Source organism: Canis aureus, chromosome X (assembly GCF_053574225.1).
Source record: "Canis aureus isolate CA01 chromosome X, VMU_Caureus_v.1.0, whole genome shotgun sequence".
In the NCBI taxonomy this organism is placed as follows: domain Eukaryota; kingdom Metazoa; phylum Chordata; class Mammalia; order Carnivora; family Canidae; genus Canis; species Canis aureus.
The window spans coordinates 48,747,383-48,766,952 of record NC_135649.1 but is presented as its reverse complement, the minus strand read 5'-3'; the positions used below and the strand labels follow the sequence as shown (position 1 = coordinate 48,766,952).

The 19,570-nt window shown below is 38.1% G+C and overlaps 1 protein-coding gene across 14 annotated transcripts in view; it reads left to right on the top strand.

Annotated features, from left to right (window-relative positions):
* Positions 1–17,572: 17,572 nt before the first annotated feature.
* The window catches only part of LOC144308153 (armadillo repeat-containing X-linked protein 1), a 34,794-nt gene continuing 32,796 nt past the window's right edge, over positions 17,573–19,570 (top strand). For 9 of the 14 annotated variants that reach the window (XR_013374775.1, XR_013374773.1, XR_013374776.1 and 6 more), the window contains exons 1-2: positions 17,573–17,720; positions 18,225–18,295. The gene's annotated coding sequence lies outside the window, so the exon portion shown is untranslated. The remainder of the gene's footprint in view (positions 17,721–18,224; positions 18,296–19,570) is intronic. The other 5 variants (XM_077888394.1, XM_077888392.1, XM_077888393.1 and 2 more) reach the window with 3 other exon arrangements.

The window sequence follows — 19,570 nt, the reverse complement described above, 5'->3', positions numbered from 1 at the left end:
TGCCTTTGGCTCAGGTCATAATCCCAGGTCCTGGGATTGAGCCCCACGTTGGGCTCCCTGCTTAGTGGGGAGTCAGCTTCTGTCTCTACTCCTCCCTTCCACTTGTGCTCCTTTTCTGACTCTCTCTCTCAAATAGATTTTATTTATTCATGAGAGACACACAGAGAGAGGCAGAGACATAGGCAGAGGGAGAAGCAGACTCCCTCCCAGGAGCCCAATGCCACACTCAATCCTGGAGCCCAGAGATCACACCCTGAGCCAAAGGTAAACACTCAACCACTGAGCCATCCAGGTGTCCCGTGATTTGCATTTCTGTGGTGATTAGTAACGTTGAGCATTTTTCCATGTGTTTGTTGGCCATCTGTATGTCTTCTTTGGAAAATATTCAGGTTGTCTGTTCATTTTTAAATTGCATTTTTTGGGGGATCCCTGGGTGGCTCAGCGGTTTGGCACCTGCCTTTGGCCCAGGGCATGATTCTGGAGTCCCAGGATCGAGTCCCAGGATCGAGTCCCAGGATCGAGTCCCAGGATCGAGTTCCAGGATCGAGTCCCATGTCGGGCTCCTTGCATGGAGCCTGCTTCTCCCTCTTCCGTGTCTCTTCCTCTCTCTCTCTCTCTCATGAATAAATAAATAAAATCTTTAAAAAAATTGCATTTTTTTTAGTGTTAGCCTGTGTAAGTTTTTTGTTTGTTTGTTTTTGTTTTGTTTTTTTTGAAGTAGGCTCCATGACCAAAGTGGGGCTTGAACTCATGACCTTGAGATTGAGAGTTGCATGCTTTGCAACTGAGCCACCCAGGCACCCTGAGTTGTATAAGTTCTGTATATATTTTTGGTTATTAACTCTGAATATATCATTTGCAAATACCTTTTCCCTTTCACTAGGTTACGTTTTGTTTTGATGGTGATTTCCTTTGTTGTGTAAAAGGAACACACCTTTTTTTTATTGGTGTGGTCCAAAATGAAATAGTTTAATTTTGCTTTTGTTTCTCTTGCCTCAGGAGACATATCCATAAATATGTTAAGAGCGATGTCCAAGAGATTACTACTTATATTTTCTTTTTGGAATTTTATGGTATTAGGTCTTACATTTAGGTCTTTATTCCATTTTGAGGTTTTTTTTGTTTTTTGTTTTTTTTTTTGGTGTATGGTATACGAAAGTGGTTCACTTTCATTCTTTGGCAAGTAGATGTCCAGTTTTCCCAACACCATTTATTGAAGCAAAAATTTTTGATAGGACATAAAAAGCACAAACCATAACCAATAAATAGGTATATTGGATTTATCAAAATTAAAACTACTGTTTATAAGATGCTGGCAATTAAACAAAAAGCCAAACATCAGGTTGGGATGAAATATTTGTAAATCAGCGTAGCTAATATAATTCTGGACTTGTATTCAGAATATATTAAAAAAACCTCTTACACTTCAATAATAAGATAATAAACAACTCAACCGAAAAATCTAGGCAAAAGGTTAGAGTAGCCATACCTATTAAGGTGGTTTTTAAAAAAATGACCAAACCAAGTGCAGGTGAGGATTGAAGCTACTGGAAATTTCATATAATTCTGGTGGGAATGTAAAATAGTGCAATTATTTTGGAAAATAGTTTTTATTGAGTTAAACGTATCCTTACCATATGACCCAACAATCCCACTCCTAAGTATTTACCCAAGAAGTAAAAACATAACTTCACACAAAGACTTGTATGAAAATATTTATAGCAGCTTCATTGGTTAATGGCTCAACCTGGAAACAACCCAAATGTCCATAAACTGGCAAATGGATAAACAAATCATGCTACATACATACGGTGGAATACTGTTCAGTAGCAGAAAGGATCAAGTTATTAATACAAGTAATAACATGGACAAGCTCAAAAGCACTATGTTAAATGAAACTCAGAAACTAAAAGTCTGATTCCATTTATATGGCATTCTGAAAAAAGCAAAACTAGAGGAATAGAAATCAAAGAAGTAGTTTCTAGAGGCTGAGGTTGAGGCTAGAGGATTGATTATGAAGGGCACGAAGAAACATTTTTGGGATGATGAAAATATTCTGTATCTTGATTGTGGTGGTAGTTACATGAATGCACACATTTGTCAAAACTCACAAAACTTTACATATAAAAAACTGAATTTTCCTGTAATCAACCTGACCAAAATAAACCCATGAAACTAAGAAAGGTTGGAAATAAACCATCAAAGCATCTACTTAAAAAAGCTAAGGAAAAACCCAATCAAACAAATTAAATTGGGTTAAGCTGGTGATGACATAATTCCTCTTTTGTAAAGTTATACTTTTCCCCTCATGACTAGCATCTGATGATTTAAACATCTATAGATGATCCTTGCCTGAATCAATTATTTCATTGGGAATCACAAAATGATAATTCTTGAATTCTAACATTCGTCTCTGCTTATTAGCTAACATTCTTCTAATCTATAAGGAAGTGGGCTGTTTTGTTACTTGAAATATGGTTCCTACTAGAGAGGCAAATGCTCAATTCTTTTCCTTTAATGAAACAGATTGCTCCTAAAGCTTTTCTGCCTTAGTTTTGCTCAGTCTTAGTTCTGTTCAATCTAATAATTTTAGAAAATATGAAAAATTTCCTTCCAGTTCAAACTGTTGTTTGAGTGTCATTTAAAAAAAGAATTAGTTTTGGGATGCCTGGGTGGCTCAGCGGTTGAACGTCTGCCCTTGACTCCGGGCATGATCCCGGGGTCCTGGGATTGAGTCCCTGCACTGGGCTCCTTGCAAGGAGCCTGCTTCTCCCTCTGCCTGTGTCTCTGCCTCTCTCTCTGGGTCTCTCATGAATGAATAAATAAAATCTTTTTTAAAAACTCTCAAAATTCTTTAAAAAAAGAATTAGTTTGCATAGTGCTAAATTGATAAATTAATTCGAAGAAAAACATAGTACAGAAAAGTATGTATAAGATGACTTTTGTGTTTAACCTACATATATTTTCATAGAGACCCAAATATTTGTGGGGATTAAGTATACGGTAAAGGTTATACTTCAAGTCACTGGAAGTTGACAAATATATGATTTCACTTATATGTAGAATCTAAAAAACGAAAGAAATGAATAAACAAACAAAGGCAAAGCAGAAACAGACCCATAAATGTAGAGAACAAACTGATGGTTGCCAGATGGGAGGCGGTGGGGAGATGGGCAAAGTGGGTGAAGGGTGTAGAATATACAGGCTTCCTGTATGTTTTGGAATGAATAAGTCACAGGGATGAAAGGTACAGCATAGGGAATATAGCCACTGATATTGTAATAGTGTTGTATGGCAATAGATGGTAGCTACACGTGTATTGAGCATAGCATAAAATACAGACTTGTTGAATCACTATGTTGTACATCTGAAACTAATGTAACACTGTATGTAGACTATATTTTGATAAAAATATCAGTGGGAGAAAGGATAAACTCTTCAATACCTACTTTTGGGAAGCTGGATATCTATTTGGAAAAAAATGACACGAGAGACTATCTCATGTCACTTGTTAAATTCCTAATTGATATTTAAAATTTATTATAGTATCATAACAATAGATAAGAGTATTCTTCATGGGCTTCAGTTGGGGAAGAAAACAAATCCATCAACGAAAAGATGCTTTTGGTGACACCTGGGTGCCTCAGTGGTTGAGTGTCTGCCTTTGGCTCAGGTCATGATCCTGGGGTCCTGGGATCCAGTCCTGCATCAGGCTCCCCCGCAGGAAGCCTGCTTCTCCCTCTGCCTATGTCTCTCTCTCTCTGTATGTCTCTCATGAATAATTAAATGGAATCTTTAAAAAAAGAAAAGATGCATTTGATTACATCAATATTGAGAAATTTCAGTATATGGAAAAACAACATAATATCAAGACAAGCTACAGGCTGGAAGAAAATATTTGCAACATACAAAACAGAGAAATAAGTGCTATCCATACTAAATGCAGCTCTTCTGAAAAAAGAATAAGATAAAGATAAAAAGGGAAATATGAAAAAGATGTGAGCAGGCAATTTCTGAAACTAAAAATGACCAATAAATATGTGAATTGATGTGGAATCTCACAGCTTAATAGAAAAATGTAGTCTAGGGACACCTGGGTGGCTTAGCAGTTGAGTGTCTGCCTTTGGCTCAGGGTGTGATCCTGGGGTCCTGGGATCGAGTCCTGCATTGGGCTCCCCACAAGGAGCCTGCTTCTCCCTCTGCCTGGGTCTCTGCCTCTCTCTCTGGGTCTCTCATGAATATATAAATGAAATCTTAAAAAAAGAAAAATGTAGTCTACAACATTGGCATATCGCTTCTCAGTTTTCTGATCGGCAAAATTTTCAAAGATAATTTCTGTAACGTTTGTTATCGTTAAAAATCAAAGAAAAGCTAAATGTCTATCAGTAAAGGAATGGCTAGATAAACCATATTATAGCCACACTATGGGATGCAATCTAAGAGTTAAAAAAATCTACATTTACTGACATGGGAAGCGCTCCAAGATATGTTGAGTGAAAACCATTGAGTTTTGAACCATAAGTACAGTATGAAGCCCTGTAACAATATTTCCATAGGTATGTGCATGTGTATGAAATTCATAGAAAAACATTTGGTGTGTTATACCCAAACTAATAAAACAACTCTGGGGAGGAAATTGGGATATATTGAAATATAATATACATGTAGTATATTACACATCTTAAATGTTTATTTTGAAGAGTTTTAACAATTTCATATAACCATGTAAACACCACACAATATAAGATATAGAACATTTCCATCATTCCAGAAAGGTAACTTATACATCTTTCCAGTTAATTCTCCTCTATTTTCCAGACAACCACTTTCTGATCTTTATCATCACAGATTATTTTTGTTCTTAGGTTTCATTTTAAATAGAATCGTATAATACTCATTTGTGTCTTCTTTCATTCAGCATACCACTTTTGAGATTTATCCATGTTGTTGCACATATTACTATTTTATTACTTGTTATTGCTGAGTAGTATTTTAGTGTATGCATGTCTAACAATTTTTTATCCTTTCTCCTGTTGTTTTCCTGTTTAGGGTGATTATGAATTAAGCTGTTATAAATATTTATGTATAAGTTTTTGAGTAGGCATATGTTTTCATTTTTATTTTTTTAAAGATTTTATTTATTCATTTATTCATGAGAGACACAGAGAAAGAGACAGAGACATAAGCGGAGGGGAGCCTGATGCGGAACCACTGGGCCACCCAGGTGCCCTTGGTTTCATTTTCTTGATGAAATACCCAGAAATGAAGGCACATGGGTGGCTTAGTCGGTTAGGCGTCTCCCTTTGGCTCAGGTCGTGATCCCAGGGTCCTGGGATCGAACCCCAATTCAGCTTCCTGCTGGGGTAGAGAACCTGCTTCTCCCTCTTCCTCTGCCCCTCTCCACAGCCCATGCTTGCTCATGCATGCTCTCAGTCTCAAATAAATAAATAAATAAATAAATAAATAAATAAATAAATAAATAAAATCTTAATGAATAAGAAAACCCGAAATGAAACTGGGTATTTCACTGGGTCACATGGTAAGTTAATGTTAAACTTTATAAGAAGCTGTGAAAAAGTTCTCCAGAGAGGTTGCACCATTTTACGTCCCTAATGGCAATATGCTAGAGTTCTGGTTTCTCCATCCTCACCAACACTTGGTGTTGTTAGCCTTTGGTTTTAGCCATTCTAGTGAGTGTGTGGTGGTCTCACATTGAGATTTCAATTTTCATTTCTCTGATTACTAAAGATGTTCAGGATTGGACATCTTCCTTTGTGAAGTGTCCATTCAAATTTGTGCCTCATTTTACATTGGATTTTCTTTTGTTTTGTTTTGATTGTTGATTTGTATGCCTTTAAATATGCAGGATACAAGTCCTTTGTCAGATATATGTACTGCATATATATTTTTTCTAAGTCTATGTATGGCATGCCTATTCAATTTGTTAATAATGTCTATAAATGAACAGAAAATTTAAATTTTGATCAAGTCTGATTTTCTCTTTTATTTTATTTTTTAAAACTTTATTTATTTATTCATGAGAGACACACACACACACAGAGGCAGAGACACAGGCAGAGGGAGAAACAGGCCCCATGCAGGAAGCCGGACATGGGACCTGATCCCAGGTCTCCAGGATCACGCCCTGGGCTGAAGGAGGCGCTAAACCCCTGAGCCAGTGCTCGCTTCGGCAGCACATATACTAAACCCCTGAGCCACCCAGGCTGCCCTGATTTTCTCTTTTATGATTAATATTTTTGTATCCTGTCCAGGATACCTACCTGGATCACCTACCTCAAGGTCATGAAGATATTCCCCTATGTTTTATTCTAGAAACCTTATGAGTTTGGCCATGTCTCTAGACATTGCCAAATGTCCCCTGGTGTGTAAAATTGTCCTTGGTTAAGAAATTGGTCTAAAAACTGATATGTGCTGGATTTCCTACTACTAAAGAAATAAACAAAAATAAATTAAAAAAAGAAAACTCTGAGAGGCTAATACAAAGATGCTAACAATGATGGCCTCAAGAGTGATTTTTATTCTTTTCTTTTGTGTATCTATATGTTTTAAATTTCCACAATAAACACATTACTTTTCCAAAAAAATGAAGCTAATTTTATATAACAACAAAAAAGAAACCCTGATCTAAAACTGATATGTGCTAGATTTTCTATTAGTATAAAATTGAAAATTATAAATAAAATAAATAAAAAATTTAAAATAAAAGTTTAAAAGTATCTCTAATAAAATAATCTGCAAAAGAAAAAGTTTTCATGGCTGACAAAAAGGGTGAATAAAAATAGAATGTGATAACCTCCAGATCACTATAGATAAAATAAATGGACTCAACAAAAAGTAGTATGGGGAAGAGCAACAAATGTGATGAATAGAGAATGTAAAAAGAGGCAACAGAAGTGAATTCAAATACATCATCATTAATCAATTAAACTCACTTAAAAATAGAGCCTCTCAGATTGTGTTGAACAGAAAAATAAAAATCCATTTCTATATTGTATTAAATAAAAAGATAAATGTGGCAAAAACAAATAAAAAGAAAACAAATGTAACATAACCTAAGGTAGAGCAAAACCTCAGAGATAAAGGACTAAAAAGATCAAAGTGGGATATTTAATACTAACAAGTATGTTTATATTACCTAGAAAACATAGCAGTTATAATCTTTTGTGTAAATAGCCATATAGCTTCAAAATATGTAATGCAAAATATTATTTAAATAGAAGGAAAAATTGCTACATCTACAGCTATAATGAAATGCTTACCATACCTCTTTCAGTAATCCACAGATTAGCAAGAATATAAAGGGTTTGGATTACACAATCAATAAGCTTTAACTAATCTTTCAGATATAAACAACTTTGCACATATTAGAAAATAACATTCTTCTCAAGTGCACATAATTCACAAAATTTGTCCATGTGTTAGAACATCCTCAATGAACAGTTAAAACCCACCAATTTCTTTTAAAAAATTAGAAATAATAACCATAGGGTTCATATTTATTGACCATAACTTATTTATTCAGCATATACTTACTGAGTGTCTGTTGTATTCTAGGCCCCATTTTAGGTACTGAAAATGTGGTGACTAAAAGACAATGTTCTTGTTTCCAAAGAGTTTATATCTTAATGAAAGGAATCAAATAATACCTAAACATAGGAAAAGGTGATAAATCCTTTACTGGAAATCCAACTGGATGATGTTATTATAGAAGCGTGATTAGGGAAAGCTTGGAAGAGGAGATGGCATGATGTGATGAATAAAATTGAACATGAATAAAAAAAATTCTCACCCAACACAAAATGAAAAATAACTTTTCTAAGTGGCTCTTGGGTTCAAGAGGAAATAAAAAATTAACACTTCATATTATGTAGAGCAGAATGAAAATGAGAACACCAGTTGCAATACCTGTGGGATGTGGATAGAGCAATATTAAGAGGGTAATTTATAGATTCAAATACATATTTGAAAACAAGAAAGATTTAAGATAAATGAACAAAGTGCTCAAGAATTTAGAAAAGGGAGGGATGCCTGGGTGGCTCAATGATTGAGCGTCTGCCTTTGGCTCAGGGCCTGATACTGGATTCCCGGGATCGAGTCCCACAACAGGATCCTTGCATGGAGCCTGCTTCTCCTCCCTCTGCCTGTGTCTCTGCCTCTCTTTCCGTGTCTCTCATGAATAAATAAATAAAATATTTAAAAAAAGAATATAGAAAAGGGACAATAAGCTGAATCCAAAAAACAAAAAAATAGAAGGAGGAAAAATAAAGATAAACATTGAAAACAAGATAAGAAACAAAACAAAAAGCACAGTACAATTGGTTAATAAAATCTGACCTTGTTCTTAGAGAAACTAATCTGGCAAATCTGATTAAGAAGGGAAAAGAAATATTAGGAATCATAGTTGCAAATATAGGAGATATTTGGAAAAAATATAAGAAAATGTCATAATCTTTACCATTGAATTTAAAATTTCAGACAAAATGGATATTTTAAGAAAACATAAATTATCAACATTGGTTCAAGAAATAAAAAAAGTTAATAGACCAACAACCAATTAAAATGTTAAAAAAATAATTAAAGGGGCACCTGGGTGGCTCAGTGGTTGAGCATCTGCCTTTGGCTCAGGTGGTGATCCTGGGGTCCTGGGATCGAGTCCTGCATTGGGCTCCCCTCAGGGAGTCTGCTTTTCTCTCTGCCTACATCTCTGCCTCTCTTTGTGTGTCTCTCATGAATGAATAAATAAAATGAGTGAAGTAAGTCAGTCGGAGAAGGACAAACATTATATGTTCTCATTCATTTGGGGAATATAAATAATAGTGAAAGGGAATATAAGGGAAGGGAGAAGAAATGTGTGGGAAATATCAGAAAGGGAGACAGAACGTAAAGACTGCTAACTCTGGGAAACGAACTAGGGGTGGTAGAAGGGGAGGAGGGCGGGGGGTGGGAGTGAATGGGTGACGGGCACTGGGGGTTATTCTGTATGTTAGTAAATTGAACACCAATAAAATATTAAAAAAAATAAAATAAAATATAAAAAAAATCTTTAAAAAATAATAATTAAAGATCTACTACCTTAAAAACAAACAAAAAGGAAAAAAATAGAATTATCATCCTCAGACTGTTTTCTAGCAAAATTCTTTCAACCTTCAAGGAGTAGAAAATTTTCTGGTTATATAAACTACTTCCAGAACATGGACAACTTTCCAATCCGTTTTACAAGGCTAGTATAATCTTAGTAGCAAAAACTGGAAAAGGATGGTGCACAAAAAAGAAAACTGTAAACCGATCTCATCAAAAACATGTACCAAAAATAGAAAATAAAATATTTGTAAATTGAAATCCAGCAGTGTGTTAAAAAATAGTTGCTACTATGTGAGATTTACCCCAAAAATTGAAGTGCAATTTATTATTTGAACAGTTTTATTACAGTCTACTGTAGTAATTTTAAAATCATGTAAAAATACCAAATAGTAAAGTGATATTAAAATAGTAAAATATGATTATCCCAATGGGTACCATAAGATCATTTGTTGAAATTAAACATCGATTGATGATAACAACTCTTAATATTTTAGGAATAGATGATGTTTGCTTAATTTGGGAAAGGGTTTGTACCAGAGATGTACAGAAACATTGTATTTAAAGGTAAAAGACTAAGCATTCTCATTATAGTTAGGAGCTCGACTGACTATAAGGATGTCTGTTATCATGTTTATTTTAAAAAAATATTTTTTAAAGATTTTATTTAATTTTTCATGAGAGATACAGAGAGAGAGGCAGAGACATAAGCAGAAGGAGAAGCAGGCTTTCTGCAGGGAGCCTGAAGTGGACTTGATCCTAGGATCCTGGGATCACCACCTGAGGTGAAGGCAGATGCTCAAACACTGAGCCACCCAGGCGCCCCTGTTATCATGTTTGCTATTCAGTATTGTTCTTAAGTTCTTGTTCTGTGCATAAACTAAAAAAAGGAAATGAGTGATATAAAGTATTAGAAAGGAAAAATACTAAATTGTCATTTATAGACAATACAATTGGCTCTTTAAAAAATCAGAAAGAAGCAGGAATCCCTGGGTGGCTCAGCGGTTTAGCACCTGCCTTCGGCCCAGGGTGTGATCCTGGAGTCCACGGATCGAGTCCCTTTTTAGAGCCTGCTTCTCCCTCTGCCTGTGTCTCTGCCCCTCTCTCTGTGTCTTTCATGAATAAATAAATAAAATCCTTTAAAAAATAATAGCAGAAAAGAAGGAAGAAATGTAAAATTTTAAAAAATCAGAGAGAAGCAACTGACAAACTTTTAGAACTAATAATAGAGATTCATTAGGGTGGCTTGGTATAAGAGCGACATACAAAAATTGTAGCCTCATCTTGCATCAGTGGTGAACAGCTAGACTATGAGGAGAAACTTTTGTATTAGAATAGAGGAAAGACATTGCCTCACAGAATCTTACACAATACTTGAAAAAATGCAAAACAAAAAAGGTAAAAAATCAGTAGGGGATGGAATGGGAGTCATCAACAGCAACCAAAGAAAGAAAGGGTCACATCCTAATTACAGAAACTTCAGAAAGTCACAGGCAAGTAAAGAAAAAGGAGAAAAAAATACCCTAAAGTACAGAAGGAAATTTCCAACAAGTACTTTAAGCTATAGAACAACTTAAGAATATAGACGTAATAAAAAAAACCCAAACCTCAAAGATGAGAAGACAGCAGAATTAGATAAAAAGGGAGATTGCAAACTAAGGAACCAATTAGGCTGAAAAAACATTATCATAGAAGTAATAAATTATAAACAGCTGAACTGGAAAAATGTGGCTACAAATTGAATTATAGACAGAAGAAGAGCTTGAAATAATTACCTTGACTAGAGATGAGAAAGAATAAATTAATGGAAATAAGGAGATATAAAATATGTACACAGATATTTAGAATATATTCTTTTTTAAGATTTACTTATTTTATTTGAGAGAGAGAGAGAGTGCAAGTGAGAGGAGGGGCAGAAGGAGAGGGATAGAATTGCAAGCCGACTGTGCTGAGTTCAGAGTCCAAGGTGAGGCTCCATCTCAGGACCCTGAGATCATGACTTGAGCTGAAATCAGGAGTTGGACCCTTAATTGACTGAACCATCCAGGTGCCTCAAGAATATATTCTTAAAAATGAAATGTTCAGACCTAAGGAACATATAATCTTCCAGGAAGTTTGATTGTTCTTTATAAGTTTAATGGTTATTTCATGGTGTTGGAATCTGCGTGATAGTTCACCTTTCTTTGTATTTTACTGCACCGAGTCACTTAGTTATAATTAGGATGGGTGATCTTTATAAAAACTGAAATTTTGGGACACCTGGGTGGCTCACTGGTTGAGCGTGTGCCTTTGGCTTGGGGTGTGATCCGAGTCCCGGGATTGAGTCCCACAACAGGGTCCCTGTATGGAGCCTGCTTCTCCTTCTGCCTATGTCTCTGCCTCTCTCTCAGTGTCTCTCATGGATAAATAAATAAAATCTTTTAAAAAATGGAATTTTTTTCCCTTAAGAACAAAAAAGAATATCATATGCAAAAAGGCACCATTCACAATGTTAACAAAAACTATGAAATATTTGAGAATACAGCAAATAAGAAATATGTAAAATCTACATGAAGCAAACTACAATTTTACTGAAGTGCACAAAATATATAAATAAAATTAAAAAATATGGGGTGCCTGGGTGGCTTAGTCAGTTAAGTGTCCAACTCTTGATTTGGGCTCAGGTCATGATTCTCAGAGTCTTGAGATTAAGCCCCATGTGGGGCTCCTTCCTGAGTGTGGAGCCTGTTTGGGATTCTCTCTTTCCTGCTCTTTCTGCACACCCACCATACTCATATGCAATTTCTTTCTCTAAAAAAAGAAAAAATAATATAAATAAATAAATAAAAATACTACATGACCCTGGATAAAAATAATTTATTACTAGATTTTAATTATTCCCCAAGTTAATCTATAAATTCAATGTAATTATAGTAGAATCCCAACAGGATTTTTTGACAATGAAACTTGGAACTTTACTTGAAATGCCCAAGCCTTTCCAAAAACAGTTTGAAAAAGCAGAGCAATGAAGGATTTATCCTCCCAGACATCTAAACTTGCTACAAAGCTATACCAATTCAAAGTGTGCTATTAAGGTAGTTATACAAATGTGTGTGTGTATGTGTGTGTATGTGTGTAACACAGAAAAGTCAATCCATGAAACATGTCTGAGTATAAATGAGAATTAAGCATTAGTCATTTTTTATTTTTAAAGATTTATTTATTTATTTTAGAGACAGAGAGAGTGGGGGGAGGGGCAGAGGGAGAGAATCCTCAAGCAGACTCCCCCAACCCCCCACCTAACTAAGTGTGGAGCCTGAAGTAGGGTGTGAGCCCAGGACCCTGAGATCATGACCTGATCTGAAATCAAGAGTTGGGCCATCAACCGACTGAGCCATCCAGGCACCCCTTAGCATAAGTCATTTTAAATTAGTTGAGAAGTAATGGACTGTTACATGAATCGTATTAGAATTTGGCTATATATTTGAATATATATATACACACACACATATATCACATATATACGTATAAGCACATGTATATGATATACATATATGTATATGTGTGTATATATTTAAATGTACATGGCTTACACTACCCAGAAGCCATGCAGAAAAAAATCAATTTGTATTTGACTACATTAAAATATGAAAATTCTGATGCCAAATAATACCATAAATTTAAGATGTTAGTGGCAGGTTGGGAGAACATATGTGTAACTTTTTTTTAACGATTTAATTTATTTTTTCATTAAAGACACAGAGAGAGAGAGAGGGGCAAAAACACAGGCAGAGGGAGAAGCAGGCTCCATGCAGGGAGCCTGACATGGGACTTGATCCAGGGCTTCCAGGTTCACACCTTGGGCCGAAGGCAGCGCTAAACTGCTGAGCCACCCGGGCTGCCCAATGTGTAACTTATATAACAAAAATAACTACTATATAGGTATGCACAAGGAACTAAAAATCAGTGAGAAAAATACTGCTAAATGGAAAAAAAAATTCAGAGGATATTAAGAATCCATTCTCAGTGAGGAAATGCAAATGACAAATATGCATATACAATGATGCTAAAGCTTATCGATATGTAGGAAAATGTGAATTAAAAAGACAACCTCAGGGGCGCCTGGATGGCTCAGTTGGTTAAGCATCTGCCTTTGGCTCACGTCATGATCCCAGGGTTGTGAGATTGAGCCCTGCATCAGGCTCCCTGACTGCTTCTCCCTCTCCCTCTGCCCCTCACCCAGTTTCTGTTCTCTCTCTCTCTCTCAAATAAATAAAAATCTTTACTTTTAAAAAGATTTTATTTATTTATTCATGAGAGATACAGAGAGAACGCGGAGACAGAGGCAGAGGGAGAATCAGGCTCCGTGCAGGGAGCCCGATGTGGGACTTGATCCTGGAACCCTGGGATTACGCCTTGAGCCAAAGGAAAATGCTCAACCACTGAGCCATCCATGAGTCCCAATAAAAATCTTAAAAAAAGAGGACAACCACATATCTTTTTTTGCCTCTTATATTGGCACTAATTAGTAATTTACAATGTGCATGAGAGCCTGAGGAAAGGGGTCCTGACATGTGCCTGACAGGAATATAAATGACCTGGTGTCTTTGGAGGGCAGTTTGGTGGTTTACCTGTTAAATATATAACATTTCATATCCTTCCTTGGGCAGTATAGAGTCATAATATCTCATACCCTTAACTGAACAACTTTATTAATATCAGAATATCCTAAAAGAAATCCTTTCACCTGTGGGTAACAGATTTTTCATTATAGCCTTGTTTTTATTAGACCCAGACCCAGAATAATTTTATGTTCATCAGTGAGGTGTGGTGAAATGAAATTAGACAAGTAATAGTGTCACCAAGCTATGGAATAGTATGTAGCATTTAAAATCAATAAAACATATTTAAATGTAATTGTTTGTGGGTGTGCCTGGGTGGTGCAGTCAGTTAAAGGACCCACTCTTGGTTTTGGCTCAGGTCCTGATCTCAGGGTTGTGAGATTGAGGCCCCATGTCAGGCTCTGCACTAAGGGCAGAGTCTGCTTAAGACTCTTGCTTCCTCTCCCTTTGCTCCTTTGCCTTATGCATACTCATGCTCTCTCTCTCAAATAAGTAAATAAAAATCTTTAAAAAATAAAGGTACTGGCATGTAGAGCTCTCTGATATATAATTTTAAATGGAAAAAAGTGAGTTACAAAACAGTATATTTTTAAAAAGATTTTATTCATTTATTTGAGAGAGAGAGAGCACAAGCAGAGGGAGAACAGAAGCAGACTCCCCCCTGAACAGGGAGCCTGATGAGGAGCCATCCCAGGATCCTGGGATCATGATCTGAGCCAAAGGTAGACACGTAACCGACTGAGCCACCCAGGTGCCACGCAAAACATTATGTTAACTATAGTCCCATTTGTATATTTTAGTAAGGTATGCATGTATATATGATGTATAGAAAAGCATTTAACACAGCAAATTTATAACAGTGGGGAGGTAGAACTGTGCTTTGGATGAGAGTAGTGGAGTTAAAGTGATACTAGTGTTTTTCTGGGTTTGACTTATACTAGAATTATTCTTGTAGAATTTCCATGTAATTACAGAAAATAAACAGCAAATAATAAAATACCCTAAGTGTATTTCCATCAGGATACATAGAACTAAATTTTTCTTTTTATCAACCATACTATAAATCTAACATAATGTATTTAATCTTTCCTTTTATGTTTCTTCAGTTTTTTTTTAACCTTTACAGGTACTGCAATAGATAGCCAATAGATATCCTTTGTGAAATATACACATATCTTTGAGAAACTGTGTAGGTATATACACTGGTTAAATTCCTAGTAATAGCATTGCTGGGTCACAGAATATGTGTAATATTATATTTACCATTTAATAGATTTTTGCAAACCAAAAACGGTTGCATCAGAGTGTCGGCCTCCAGCAGAGTACGGGAGTGCCCATTTCCCTGCAAGCCAATCAAAATATTATCAAAATTATATATATATATATTTAATTTATTTATTTTAGAGAGAGTGTGGGAGGGCAGAGGGAGAAGGAAAGGGAGAGAATCTCAAGCAGACACCCCACCATCATGACCTGAGCCTAAACCAAGAGACAGATGCTCAAGCAACTGAGCCACCCAGGCATCCCTCAAATTTCTATAATTGACAAACTCTTAGCTGAAACAAGGTAAGACATAGTTATTTGGATTTGCATTTCTTTGAAGTTGAGTATCTTTTCATATGTTTATCAGTCATTTGTATTTCATTTCCATGAACAAATCCATTCATGTCTTTGGCACAGTTTTCTTTCTTTTTTTTATATATAAATTTATTTTTTATTGGTGTTCAATTTGCCAACATATAGAATAACACCCAGTGCTTATCCCATCAAGTTTGACACAGTTTTCTGTTGGGTTATCACTTTACTGATGATTTGTAAGTTTTTAGATTATTACAAATTAACCACTCTTTATCCTTTGCTTATGGGTTTTGTATTTTACTTTACTAAAGTTTTTAATGTTTATGCAATCAATTTCGGAATCTTTCCCTTTGCTGGAGAATATAAGTTGGTTATGGGTGATTGAGTTCTGAAAAGTCATTAGTAAGGTTCTTTGGCACTCTGGGCTCCCTGGCTCACTTCCTAGAGGGGCCTCCCCCACACAGGGGCCCCTCACGTGGAGAGCTTCCTGCTAGAGTGTCAGATTTCAGCATTCAAAGGCAGAGGCTGCCTGAAAGATCTATATTTAGAGTATGATTCCCTAGCAGGGACAACTGAGTATCTGGGAACTAATTTCTGCATACTTTGTCCCTGAGTTCTGGGATTATTCTGAGGGGCTTGTATGGGTGGTGTAGTGAAATTGTAACAAGGCAGGGAGTGAAAATGAAAAGCCCTCTTTTTCCTGGTGACTGGGAGCCTGTAAACCATGCTTTTTGTGAAGGACAAATGACATAGATCTCAGGGGTGTTGCAGTGATTCACAGTCACCCATAGACCCTCACCACTATCTCCACTGGAAGATGCCAAGTGCTAGCTGCTGCTACGGTGACATGTAGTACATGCACAACAGATCCCAGAGACATCTTACCAGTGCGATGATTAAATAAAAATTCCACCTGCTATTCCTCATTTCCACCAGTGGGATAGCAGATGGTCCTGTTAAAATTGTGATGAGACAGATTTGATCACATGCCTTTGTAAAATAAATATAAAGCCCCTTGAATGGAAAGGAGGCTAGTCTGGGAAGTCACCAATTTTCAGGCCCTGGATTCATCAGCTATTGGGTTTTCATTCAGTCATCCAGGAGTCTTCTGTGAGGAAGTTCTCAGACACCTGACACAAGATCATAGTAATGTTTAGCCAGAACTTCAAAAGGTTGTAAATCACTTGTGAGAAATTGCCAATTTTAGAAAACTGAATGTCTTTCCACAGATTTAGAGATCATATCGAAAAGGTGCTGGTTTAGTTTAGGAAAATTTTGTATATAAATGTCAATAATTACTAGTATGTTTTGAAAACCGAAATAATTTATAGCACCTAATGTGGCACAAAATACTGTGAGCAAATGAGTCTTCTGTTATTTTATGACCTAGTTTTTAAATGTCAACTGAAAATGACTTCTCTGCATTTTCTGATTACAAAATGTGGGATCTTGGGGGGCTCAGTAATTGAGCGTCTGCCTTTGGCTCAGGTCTTGATCATGGGGTCCCCGGATCGAGTCCCGCATCAGGGTCCCCACAGGGAGTCTGCTTCTCTCTCTGCCTATGTCCCTGCCTCGCTCTCTCTGTGTCGCTCATGAAGAAATAAATAAAATCTTACAAAACCCCCCACAAAAACAATGAATGGGGTGTTAAAAGGGAAAAAAAGAACATTAAGAAAAGAAAGTTAAGCATCTACTTGCCCTTTCTGCTTCCTTTCCTAACAACCCTTCCCTAGCCCATTTTGGTGCAGCAATGTACTTCATGGGGAGTCTTATCGCCTAAGAGAGAAAGAGGATTCTTCTAAGAAACAGCAGATAAGGGCAGGTGGCTCGGCAGTTTAGCGCCTGCCTTCAGCCCAGGGCGTGATCCTGGAGACCCGAGATCGAGTCCCACATCGGGCTCCCTGCGTGGAGCGTCTTACCTCTGCCTGTGTCTCTGCCTCTCTCTCTCTCTCTCTCTGAAGAATAAATAAATAAAATAAAATAAAATAAAATAAAATAAAATAAAATAAAATAAAAAAAGAAAAGAAACAGGAGATAAGACCAGAGCCAAGGCTTGGAGGAGGGTGATATGCAGACCCTCCCAGGGTAACCAGAAAAGGGCAAACCCCAACTGCAAAGCGGTGAGGCCAACTAGCGGGTCCTCAGATTGGAGAGGACGGGAGCTGAGCGACAGGGCGGTGCGCGGAGGGCTCCGGCTCACAGACCAGACGGTTGGCGGGGTAGTTGGTGCGTGCGCACGTGGGGGGCAGGGTCCTGTAGAACTCCCCGCAGGCGGGAGTGGGGTGGGAGGGGAGCGAGCGCGTTGGTGACGCGGGGCGCTCACGTGACGTGGAGCTGCAGAGCGACGCAGCCTTCGGTGCAGTCGTCACTCCCGTCTGGGTACCTGCTCCCCGGTGTCCTGCGCCCCGCGGGCTGGCGTCAGGCCCGAGGAAAGCGGAGCAGGTAAGGGCTCCGGGGCCGGTGCGCGAGGCCAGGGCGGCAGCGGTCGCCCAACCCTGGTAGCTGGTTCGGGGATGTGGGACGAAGCGGGCTTAAGTTACAGAAGCCTTTGCTGTGATTTTCCTGAGCCTCCTCCCCTTGCCTACGTCTGTGGCGGGGAACCTTGGGCTCCGACGGGGCGGATGGTGGGGGAAGGGGGTAGTGTCTCAAGAGAGAAAGGCCGAGATTGAGATGTCCCATCCTCTCTGACTCTAATCGCGCTGACCGCACACGTCCGCCCAGTTTCCTGTTCGTTTCAGTAGAAGGGACCCGCCACCGTGGCGTTTACAGAGAAAATGGTGGGCCTTGGTGACTGGACCATGGAGTTGATGGGGGTGGCGTCTTGGAAGGCAGGGAGGGACGTTTGATAACCGGGATCCTGGGTCCAGAAACGTGAGTATTGGGATCTGTGTCGTGGGTGCTGGTCCAAGCACTCAGTGCCTTTCCTCTCTCCTGTCTAATGGACAGTAGTTCCGTGTGGCACTGTTTGGCGAGGCAAGGGAAGAAGGAGAGAAGAAAACTGCACGGGATCTGTGGAGGTTAGTGTGAGCCCAGCTCGGCCTAAGAACAGTTGAAGTTCTGGATGAATTCTCTAGGACAGGAACTTAGGCGCAGCTGTCTGGTTGGGATACGGGGTGGGGCTTTAACTAGGGGACTCTCCTTAAACTGCATTTCCTTGCTAAGCTTAGGACTTTTTTTTCACATTTTATTTTATTTATTTATTCATGAGAGACACAGAGAGGCAGAGACATAGGCAGAGGGAGAAGCAGGCTCCCTCAAGGGAGCCAAATGCGGGACTCAATCCCTAGACCCCAGGATCACCCCAGGATCACGACCTGAGCCAAAGGCAGAAGCTCAAACACTGAGCCACCCAAGCATCCCTAAGCTTAGGATTTTTAACGTAAATTGTAGGTTGAAGACCAATAAAAACAGCACACTTTCCTTTGGATGATTTCCTTTCTCCCTTCAGATACTATTAAGAAAAATACAAATTGTTGTATTCAAGATTATTATTATTATTATTATTATTAATTAGAGATAGCCTTTGCCAGAGGGATAGCGATTTTGCAGAAGAAAAAGCCTTCCCTCACTCCTTGTCTCTTCTTCCAGAGACTCCTAGAGATGTGTTTGAGGGGAAGTAGATGGCAGTAGGCTATGTATGATTCTAGAGTAGGGGATGGAGGCCTCCATCTCTCTCTCCGTTTTCCAGTTTTCCAGATTCCCTCACCTGTCTGAGTACCTTGGTGAAGGAATGATGGACTTTTGGGAGAAACCTTAGAATCCTACAGGTGGCTTTAAAATAAATTGCCCTTGTCTCTTCCCTTTTATTTCTCCTGCCTTCCTTTTACACGCTGCCCATTTCAGTGCTGGGGAAGCCCCAGATTCTGCTTGCCAGAGAATGGGTTTCTAGATCTTGTAAGGCAGGCACTGGGTCCCCGGTTTTATTTTATTTTTAAAAATTTTAAAAAAGATTTTATTTATTTATTCGAGAGAGAGAGAGAGAGAGAGGCAGAGACACAGGCACAGAGAGAAGCAGGCTCCATGCAGGGAGCCTGATGCGGGACTTGACACCGGGACCCCAAGATCATGCCCTGGGACAAAGGCAGACACTCAGTCACTGAGCCACCCAGGCATTCCTATTTTTTTTTAATTTTTAAGAAGATTTTATGTATTTATTCATAAGAGATACAGAGAAAGAGGCTGAGACATAAGCAAAGGGAGAAGAAGTAGGTTCCTCGCAAGGAGCCTGATGTGGACTCGATCCCAGGACTCCAGTATCATGTCCTGAGCCAAAGGCAGACACTAAACCACTG